Here is a 10,635-nt window from a genome sequence, read left to right as displayed (position 1 = left end):
TACATATATACTGGTGGATGTAGAGGCGCACACGTGTCATAGTAGAGGCGCGTACATGTCGTAGTAGAGGCACGCACGTAGCATGTACACGTATGTACAGTGGCCAGGGTGCAAGAAAGAAAATACGGCCATGTACGTACATACGGGCAGGGTCTCGAACGCCTACTCGCGCATATGTACGGCCAGGGCTCGTGTACATGGCTGGGTCGGAACGGAGAAACAGCATCGTCGTCGTGTTCATGGGGAGGCAACGGAATGCGTCGTGTTCATGGGGAGGCAACGGAATGCGTCGTGTTCATCGGGAGGCAACGGACCGCGTGGGAGCCAACCGGCTGGGTCGGAACGGAATGCGTGGGCGTGTTCATCGGGAGTGCTTGGACGGGACAAGCGATGGAAACGAGGCCCGGCGTACCGCACAACGGAGGAAACGGACCTCCTACGTTCGGAACGGAGTCCTGTTGATCGGGAGGGGTCTGGCGTACCGCAAAACGGAGGAAACGGACCTTCTACGGCCGAAAGGGGGGTCCTGTTGATCGGGAGGGGTGTGGCATACCGCAAAACGGATGAAACGGATTTGTGTTGGAGCGCTACGGTCGAAACGAGGGTCCTATTCATCGGGAGGGGTGTGGCGTACCGCAAAACGGGACTCCACGGGATACTGTTCATCTCCACCGTCGACCTCCTCTAGCCTCCACGGGCTACCGTCGACCTCCTCCAGCCTCCACGGGCTCCTGTTCATCCAACCTCCATCGCGCACTACTCCACTGGCTACTGTTCAACCACCCCTCCGCGGGCACCCCTCCACCGTCTACTGTTCATCCAGCCCTCCACACCACGGGGTCCTGTTCAACCACCCCTCCACGGGCACCCCTCCACCGTCTACTGTTCATCCAGCCCTCCACCACACCATGGGGTCATGTTCATCCAGAGGCAATGCCACCACTCACTGTTCATCCACCCCCCCCCCCCCCCCGCAATGCTCACTGTTCATCCCAGAGGCAGCATCGATCGGCTTCAGTTAGCAGTAGTAGCGAAGGAATCGCTCGATCGGGTTCAGTTAACATCCATCGATCGATCACTCGGGTTCAGTAGCGCGTAGCCTGCAGTGCAATCGCTCGGGTTCATTTAGAGCCCAACACCTCGCTCGGGTTCATTTAGAGCCAACGCCTCGCACACACGCGCGTACGTGTACGAGAGAAACGCGCATCGCTCGGCCCCAGACCTCCGACACTAACCGGGAACTCCCCGAAATTTTCCTCCCCCTCGCTTCTACCACGGTTTTTTCCGTCATGGACGGCCCAAAGAATGTCATGCAGCTGCGTCTCCGGCCAGTCCAGGACGAAAAGCCCATTTTCTGTCATGATTTTTTGTCATAGAAGTAGGAGCCCACCACATCTATGATGATACCGGGTTTTGTCACAATTATCGTCATAGAAGTGTCATATGTATGACAGAAAAAATTTCGTTCGGCCCAAAATGTCATGGATGTGTCTTTTTTTGTAGTGAGTAGGCCAAACCAAACTGATAATTCGAAGAGACTTGCAAAGATAACCAATCATACATAAAAGAATTCAGAGAAGATTCAAATATTATTCATAGATAGACTTGATCATAAACCCACAATTCATCGGTCTCAACAAACACACCGCAAAAAGAAGATTACATTGAATAGTTCTCCACAAGAGAGGGGGAGAACATTGTATTGAGATCCAAAAAGAGAGAATAAGCCATCTAGCTACTAACTATGGACCCGTAGGTCTGAGCTAAACTACTCACACTTCATTGGAGGGGCTATGGTGTTGATGTAGAAGCCCTCTATGATCGATGCCCCCTCCGGCGGAGCTCTGGAACAGGCCCCAAGATGGGATCTCGTGGATACAGAAAGTTGCGGTGGTGTAATTAGGGTTTTGGCTCCGTATCTGATCGTTTGGGGGTACGTAAGTATATATAGGAGGAAGAAGTACGTTGGTGGAGCAACAGGGGGCCCACGAGGATGGAGGGCGCTCCTGGGGTAGGAAGGCGCGCCCCCTACCTCGTGGCCTCCTCTTTTCTTTCTTGACATAGGGTCCAAGTCTCCCGGGTCTTGTTCGTTGAGAAAATCACGTTCTCAAAGGTTTCATTCTGTTTGGACTCCGTTTGATATTCCTTTTCTTCGAAACCCTAAAATAGGCAAAAACAGTAATTCTGGGCTGGGCCTCCGATTAATAGGTTAGCTCCAAAAATAATATAAAAGTGGATAATAAAGCCCAATAATGTCCAAAACAGTAGATAATATAGCACGGAGCGATCAAAAATTATAGATACATTGGAGACGTATCACATAGCAATGAACCCACTATTTTGGATTTCAAGGAATAGAACTATGATAATTTCTCTTTAATGGATTGTATTTCCTTGTTGCAATCCGTGCTAAATTCTCCACATGCTTATGATCAAAACAAAGCTTTTACTAAACATATCATTGATGCTTTAATGCAATCCCATAAAAAAACTTGAACTACAAGTTTCTATTCCTAGAAAACTTTATGATGAGTGGGAACCTACTATTAAAATTAAGAATAAAGATCATGAATGCTATGCTTTATGTGATTTGGGTGCTAGTGTTTCCACAATTCCAAAAACTTTGTGTGATGTGTTAGGTTTCCGTGAATTTGATGATTGTTCTCTAAATTTGCATCTCGCGGATTCCACCATTAAGAAAACTGTGGGAAGTATTAATGATGTTCTTATTGTTGAAAATAGGAATTATGTGCCCATAGATTTCATTGTTCTTGATATAGATTGCAATCCTACATGTCCTATTATTCTTGGTAGACCTTTCCTTAGACCGATTGGTGCAATTATTGACATGAAAGAAGGAAATATTAGATTCCAATTTCCGTTAAGGAAAGGCATGGGACACTTTCCTAGAAAGAAAGTTAAATTACCTTACGAATCTATTATGAGAGCCACATATGGATTGCATACCAAAGATGACAATACCTAGATCTATTCTTGTTTTTATGCCTTGCTAGGGGCGTTAAACGATAACGCTTGTTGGGAGGCAACCCAATTTTATTTTTGTTCCTTGCTTTTTGTTCCTGTTTAGTAATAAATAAATCATCTATCCTCTGTTATGATTGTGTTTTTATGTTTTAATTAGTGTTTGTGCAAGGTAATGCCTTTAGGATCTTCTTGGATGATTGTTATTTAATCTTGCTGGAAAAAAATGAAAGTATGCGCTCACGAGAATAATTTTCATTTTTAACCAGAGAGCACTAAAAACTGATTCAAGCGCAATAGATCAATATACAAATTATTTAGGATGTCCTAATTTCTCAGGATTTTTGGAGTTACAAAAGTATCCGAAAACTACAGATTACTATAGATTGTTCTGTTTTTGACAGATTCTGTTTTCGTGTATTATTTGCTTATTTTGATGAAGCCATGGCTAGTATCGGGGGTATGAACCACAGAGAAGTTGGAATAACGTAGGTTTAACACCAATATAAATAAAGAATGAGTTCATTACAGTGCGTTAAAGTGGTGGTTTGTTTTCTTATACTAACGGAGCTCATGAGATTTTCTGTTGAGTTTTGTGTTGTGAAGTTTTCAAGTTTTTGGGTAAAGATTTGATGGATTTTGGAACAAGGAGTGACAAGAGCCTAAGCTTGGGGATGCCCAAGGCACCCCAAGGTAAAATTCAAGGACAACCAAAAGCCTAAGCTTGGGAATGCCCCGGAAGGCATCCCCTCTTTCGTCTTCATCTATCGGTAACTTTACTTGAGGCTATATTTTTATTCACCACATGATATATGTTTTGCTTGGAGCGTATTGTATGATTTGGGTCTTTGCTTTTTTGTTTACCAAAATCATCCTTGTTGTACACACCTTTTGGGAGAGACACACATGAATCGGAATTTATTAGAATACTCTATGTGCTTCACTTATATCTTTTTAGAGCACAGTGGTGGTTTTATTTTATAGAAATTATTGATCTCTCATGCTTCACTTATATAATTTTGAGAGTCTTTTAGAATAGCATGGTAATTTGCTTTGGTTATGAAATTAGTCCTAATATGATAGACATCCGGGATGGGTATAATAAAAATTTCATATAGATTGCATTAAATGTTATGAGAAGTTTGATTCTTGATAGTTGTTTTGATATATAAAGGTGGCAATATTAGAGTTGTGCTAATTGAGTAATTATGGAATTGAGAAATACTTGTGTTGAAGTTGGCAAGTCCCCTAGCATGCACGTATGGTAAAAGTTGTGTGACAAATTTGAAGCATGAGGTGTTCTTTGATTGCTTTCCTTATGAATGGCGGCCGAGGACGAGCGATGGTCTTTTCCTACCAATCTATCCCCCTAGGATCATGCGCGTAGTGCTTGGTTTTGATGACTTGTAGATTTTTGCAATAAGTATGTGAGTTCTTTATGACTAATGTTGGGTCCATGGATTATACACACTCTCACCCTTCCATCATTGTTAACCTCTTCGGTACCGTGCATTGCCCTTTCTCACCTCGAGAGTTGGTGCAAACTTCGCTGGTGCATCCAAACCCCGTGATATGATACGCTCTATCACACATAAGCCTCCTTATATCTTCCTCAAAACAGCCACCATACCTACCTATTATGGCATGTCCATAGCCATTCCGAGATATATTGCCATGCAACTTTCCACTGTTCCATTTATTATGACACGCTCCATCATTTTCATATTGCCTTGCATGATCATGTAGTTGACATCGTATTGGTGGCAAAGCCACCTTCATAATTCTTTCATACATGTCACTCTTGATTCATTGCATATCTCGGTACACCGCCAGAGGCATTCACATAGAGTCATATTTTGTTCTAAGTATCGAGTTGTAATTCTTGAGTTGTAAATTAAATAAAAGTGTGATGATTTTCATTATTAGAGCATTGTCCCATGTGAGGAAAGTTCTTCGAAAGAAAAAGAAAGAGAAAGGCCAAAATAAAAAAGATAGGCCCAAAAAATGAGAGAAAAAGAGAGAAGGGGCAATGTTACTATCCTTTTTCCACACATGTGCTTCAAAGTAGCACAATGATCTTCATGATAGAGAGTCTATTATCTTGTCACTTTCATATACTAGTGGGAATTTTTCATTATAGAACTTGGCTTGTATATTCCAACAATGGGCTTCCTCAAAATGCCCTAGGTCTTCATGAGCAAGCAAGTTGGATGCACACCCACTTAGTTTGTTTTGTTGAGCTTTCATATATTTATAGCTCTAGTGCATCCGTTGCATGGCAATCCCTACTCCTTGCATTGACATCAATTGATGGGCATCTCCATAACCCGTTGATTAGCCGTGTCAATGTGAGACTTTCTCCCTTTTTGTCTTCTCACACAACCTCCATCATCATATTAAATTCCACACATACTGCTATATCCATGGCTCGTGCTCATATATTGCATGAAAATTGAAAGAATTTGAAAAGACTAAAGTATGAAACAATTTCTTGGCTTGTCATCGGGGTTGTGCATGGTGGGAGCATTTTGTGTGATGAAAATGAAGCATGGCCAAACTATATGATTTTGTAGGGATAAGCTTTCTTTGGATATCTTATTTTGATAAGACATGATTGCTTGGTTAGCATTGCTTGACGTATTATTATTTTTATGTCAATATTAAACTTCTGTCTTGAATCTTTCGGATCTAAACATTCATGCTGCAATAAACAGAAATACATTGAAAATTATGTTAGGTAGCATTCCACATCAAAAATTCTGTTTTTATCATTTACCTACTCAAGGACGAGCAGGAATTAAGCTTGGGGATGCTTGATACGTCTCCAACGTATCTATAATTTTTTATTGTTCCATGCTATTATATTATCTGTTTTGGATGTTTATGGGCTTTATTATGCACTTTTATATTATTTTTGGGACTAACCTATTAACCGAAGGCTCGGTGCAAATTGCTGTTTTTTTTGCCTATTTCAGTGTTTCGCAGAAAAGGAATATCAAACGGAATCCAGATGGAATGAAACCTTCATGGGTATCTTTTTTGGAACAAACGTAATCCAGGAGACTTGGAGTGGACGTCAAGTAAGCAGCGAGGCGGCCACGAGGTAGGGCGGCACGCCCCCTACCCTCGTGGGCCCCTCGTAGCTCCACCGACCTACTTCTTTTGCCTATATATACTCTTATACCCTGAAAACATCCAGGGGAGCCACAAAACCACTTTTCCACTGCCGCAACCTTCTGTACCCGTGAGATCCCATCTCGGGACCTTTTCCGGCGATCTGCCGGAGGGGGATTCGATCACGGAGGGCTTCTACATCAACACCATAGCCTCTCCGACCTTTGAGTTTATAGTTATTAGCTAGATGGCTTCTTCTCTCTCTTTGGATCTCAATACAAAGTTCTCCTCGATGTTCTTGGAGATCTATTCGATGTAATTCTTTTTGCGGTGTGTTTGCCGATATTTGATGAATTGTGGGTTTATGATTAAGATATCTATGAACAATATTTGATTCTTCTCTGAATTCTTATATGCGTAATTTGATATCTTTGCAAGTCTCTTCGAATTATCAGTTTGGTTTGGCCTACTAGATTGATCTTTCATGCAATGGGAGAAGTGGTTAGCTTTGGGTTCAATCTTGCGGTGTCCTTTCCCAGTGAAAGCAGGGGCAGCAAGGCACATATTGTATTGTTGCCATCGAGGATAAAAATATGGGGTTTATATCATATTGCTTGAGTTTATCCCTCTACATCATGTCATCTTGCCTAATGCGTTACTCTGTTCTTTTGAACTTAATACTCTAGATGCATGCTGGATAGCGATCGATGTGTGGAGTCATAGTAGTAGATGCAGAATCGTTTCGGTCTACTTGACACGGACGTGATGCCTATGTTCATGATCATGCCTAGATATCATCATAACTATGCGCTTGTCTATCAATTGCTCGGCAGTAATTTGTTCACCCACCGTAATATATGCTATCTTGAGAGAAGCCACTAGTGAAACCTATGGCCCCCGGGTCTACTTTACATCATATAAGTTTCTGATCTACAATTCTAGTTTACTATTTATTTTGCAATCTTTACTTTTCAATCTATACAAAAAATACCAAAAATATTTATCTTATTATCTCTATCAGATCTCACTTTTGGAAGTGACCTTAAAGGGATTGACAACCCCTTTATGGTGTTGGTTGCGAGGTTCTTTTTTGTTTGTGCAGGTACTAGGTAACTTGTGTGTAGTCTCCTACTGGATTGATACCTTGGTTCTCAAAAACTGAGGGAAAATACTTACGCTAATTTGCTGCATAACCCTTTCCTCTTCAAGGGAAAACCAACGCACGCTCAAAAGGTAGCATACGTAGAGTCATATCAGTGGCAGATAGGACTTGAGAGAATATTTATCTTACCTTTAGCTCCTTGTGGGTTCGACACTCCATACTTGTCACTTCCACCTTTGGAAATTGCTACGATGATTCCTTGCACTTGGGGATTATCAGAGCCACCGAGTTCATATGACATAGCCACTTCCAGAAACCCTAACAACTCAGTCTCATCGATACGGATCTCGGTCTCACCAAGATGGCCTTGCCAGCGCTCCTTGATCTATTGCATTTGCTTCAGTCTTGACGAGTTTATGCAATCAGTCTCACCAAGTTGGCTTGACAGATTCTTTGTTGCTTATTGCTTCACTTAGGTCCCATCGCGTTTATGCAATCGGTGCCACCAAGATGATGTTTGCCCTAAGCCCTAGCACATCAGTCCCACCGAGTTGTTCTAGTCGGTCCCACCAAGATTCCTAATGTTCACATTTATGAACTGATCGGTGCCACCGAGTTTAACCATTCGGTCCCACTGAGATGAGTCAAATGTGTGTAACGGTTGGATTTTGTGTGGAGGTTATATATACCCCTCCACCCCCGTCTCCGTTTGAGAGAGAGCCATCAGAACTTGCCTACACTTCCACCATTCATTTTCTAAGAGAGAACCACCTACTCATATGTTGAGATCAAGAGATTACATGCCTATCATGAACCTTGATTTCTAGCCTTCCCCAAGTTGCTTTCCACTCAAATCACTCTTCCACCATAGCCAAATTTGAGAGAGGGAGATAGTTGAGTGTTGGGGATACTATCATTTCAAGCACAAGAGCAAGGAGTTCATCATCAACACACCATCTATTACCTTTTGGAGAGTGGTATCTCCTAGATTGGTTATGTGTCGCTTGGGAGCCTCTGTCATGATGTGGAGTTGAACCAAGAAGTTTGTAAGGGCACGGAGATCGCCTACTTCGTGAAGATCTACCTGAGTGAGGCAAGTCCTTCATGGGCGATGGCCATGGTGGGATAGACAAGGTTGCTTCTTCGTGGACCCTTCATGGGTGGAGCCCTCCGTGGACTCGCGCAACCGTTACCCTTCGTGGGTTGAAGTCTCCATCAAGTGGACGTACGATAGCACCACCTATCGGAACCATGCCAAAAATCTCTGTGTCTCCATTGTGTTTGCCTTCTCCAAACCCTTCCCTTTACCTTCATATGCAATGTTTCACTTTTTGCTGATATACTCTTATAATTGCATGTGTAGGTTGATTGCTTGACTTGTGCTAATTGCTAAAATCTATCCACAACTAAAATTGGGAAAATGATAGATTTTTATTTGGTCAAGTAGTCTAATCACCCCCCTCTAGACATACTTTCGATCCTACACGGTGCCATACCACGTTTACTCAAACTTGGTGGCCTAAGCCACCGCCCCAATAGAGCGGCTTACTTATCTTATATAGGGTCATCATTGTTTGGTGTGGTCATGTTCCTTGTGTGCTATATGCCGCATATCATCATCTCACTATCATATGTGTCACTGCCAAGTGCCTCTATCTTAACTCCCATTCAATTTTCACCTATGCTCCTTGTCATCTTCTCGGACATCCGGCATCTTCCGGATGTCCTATAGTTTCCGGTCATCTATGCCTTGGTATCTGACTACCTACCCCCGAACGTCCGGCTTCTTTCGGACGTCCGGGTTCTTCCAGTCGTCCGGCTCTTCGGCCACTCATATAAATGTGGGGGCTCGTGCTGGGGTAGTTTCCCTAAAATAATCGTCGTCCCCATGCCGATCCACTTCTGATCTCGCACCATCGGGCCGTCGCCGGCTGTCCTCCGGCCGTTTTCTCTGGCCAACTTCCCTCGTTTTTTCGCCCAAGGTAGATCCTCTCTTCCTCTGCCTCCTCCATTGATTAGTTCTTCAAAAAAATGGTTGAGGAATCTAAGATCCTTTTCTCTTCTAGGTCTTGCGACGTGGTGGTGGCGTCTCACAATGCCGAATATCAAGCACACTGGGCACAAGACTCCTATGGGATCGTCTGCTCATGGTACTATCCTCTTGCCATGACGATTTGTTCCTCCTCATTTCCAACTCATATGAGCAAATGTCTCTCTCCTCTGTTTTTCAGCCCCTGTTCATCCTCTGAAGCGTCGTGCAAAACGTGCCACTCTGGCCTCTACTTCATCTACGGAGGGCTCCGACTATTAGGAAGACATGGAGTATGAACATCGGGCTAAATATGTCGCTGTTCGCGCAAATGTTCCAAAGCCTGGTACATGGAAGCCCTCGTACATGCCACCTCCACCTCTGGATCAGCCTCATGGTGATGCTCGCCGCATCTCTCTTGAGCCTCCTCCATCTCTAGGTCGCAAGATCAAAAACTTCACCTTAGTTTCCAAACCAGCTTATCTCAAGTTTCGTCGTGATGTTGACCATTTCACTGTTTAGCATGATTCGATGGATTTTCATTTTCGTACAAATGTTCAGGCAGACATTTTCACCACCGTCATTATTCCTAAGGGTCTGTTTGTTCATCACTACATATACTTAGAACATATTCGTGCTCACCTGGCGAAATATACGGGTGCCATTGATCTCATTGAGTCCTTTGGTCTTGCTGCCCCGTTTGCTTTTAAACACAATTTCAATCATGTTGCGATTCATACGTTTTATGCCACTTGTTTCTTTGACCCTGACAAGACCATCACCTGGATGACTTCTGACACCAATCTCATCGCCTCATATGCTTAGTTTGTCGTTGCTCGTGGTTTTCCTGACACTGGGTTCAAAATCCATAAGGCTGAGCCCAATCATGTGCCCAAAGCCATTGAGTCTTGTGGTTATCTCCTAAAACCTCTTGATCAACTAGATAGTGTGGAAAGGGGCAAGGATCTAAATCAAGTATCTATTTGGTGGTCTCTTTCTTCATTATTTTTCAGTGTGTCATCCGCACCATCTATCCCAGGATAGGTGACAAGGGGTCCTGTAATGGGTATTGTATTGATCTTATGTCTCACCTTTATGAGCATCCCAACATGAAGATCAATGTTCCTCACTTTCTATGGCATGAGATTCGTCTTGCTAGTCTTCGGTACAAGCGAGCTTTCTCTCATGATCCTTTTATTCAGGCCCTCATTGAGAGTATAGCTCCTTTCCCCATAGCTCGGACTCATGTGCATCTGCAATGGGTCATTCCACCTCATATGGTGGGTGATTGGGCTCCCAAGAAATCCCCCTCTGCCCCTGCTCGATGGATGATACGTCTCTAACGTATCTATAATTTTTGATCGTTTCATGCTATTATATTATCTGTTTTGGATGTTTAATGGGCTTT

Source organism: Triticum urartu, chromosome 6 (genome assembly GCF_003073215.2).
Source record: "Triticum urartu cultivar G1812 chromosome 6, Tu2.1, whole genome shotgun sequence".
Lineage (NCBI taxonomy): Eukaryota > Viridiplantae > Streptophyta > Magnoliopsida > Poales > Poaceae > Triticum > Triticum urartu.
The sequence above is the reverse complement of the archived record's forward strand: the minus strand, read 5'-3'. Positions refer to the sequence as shown.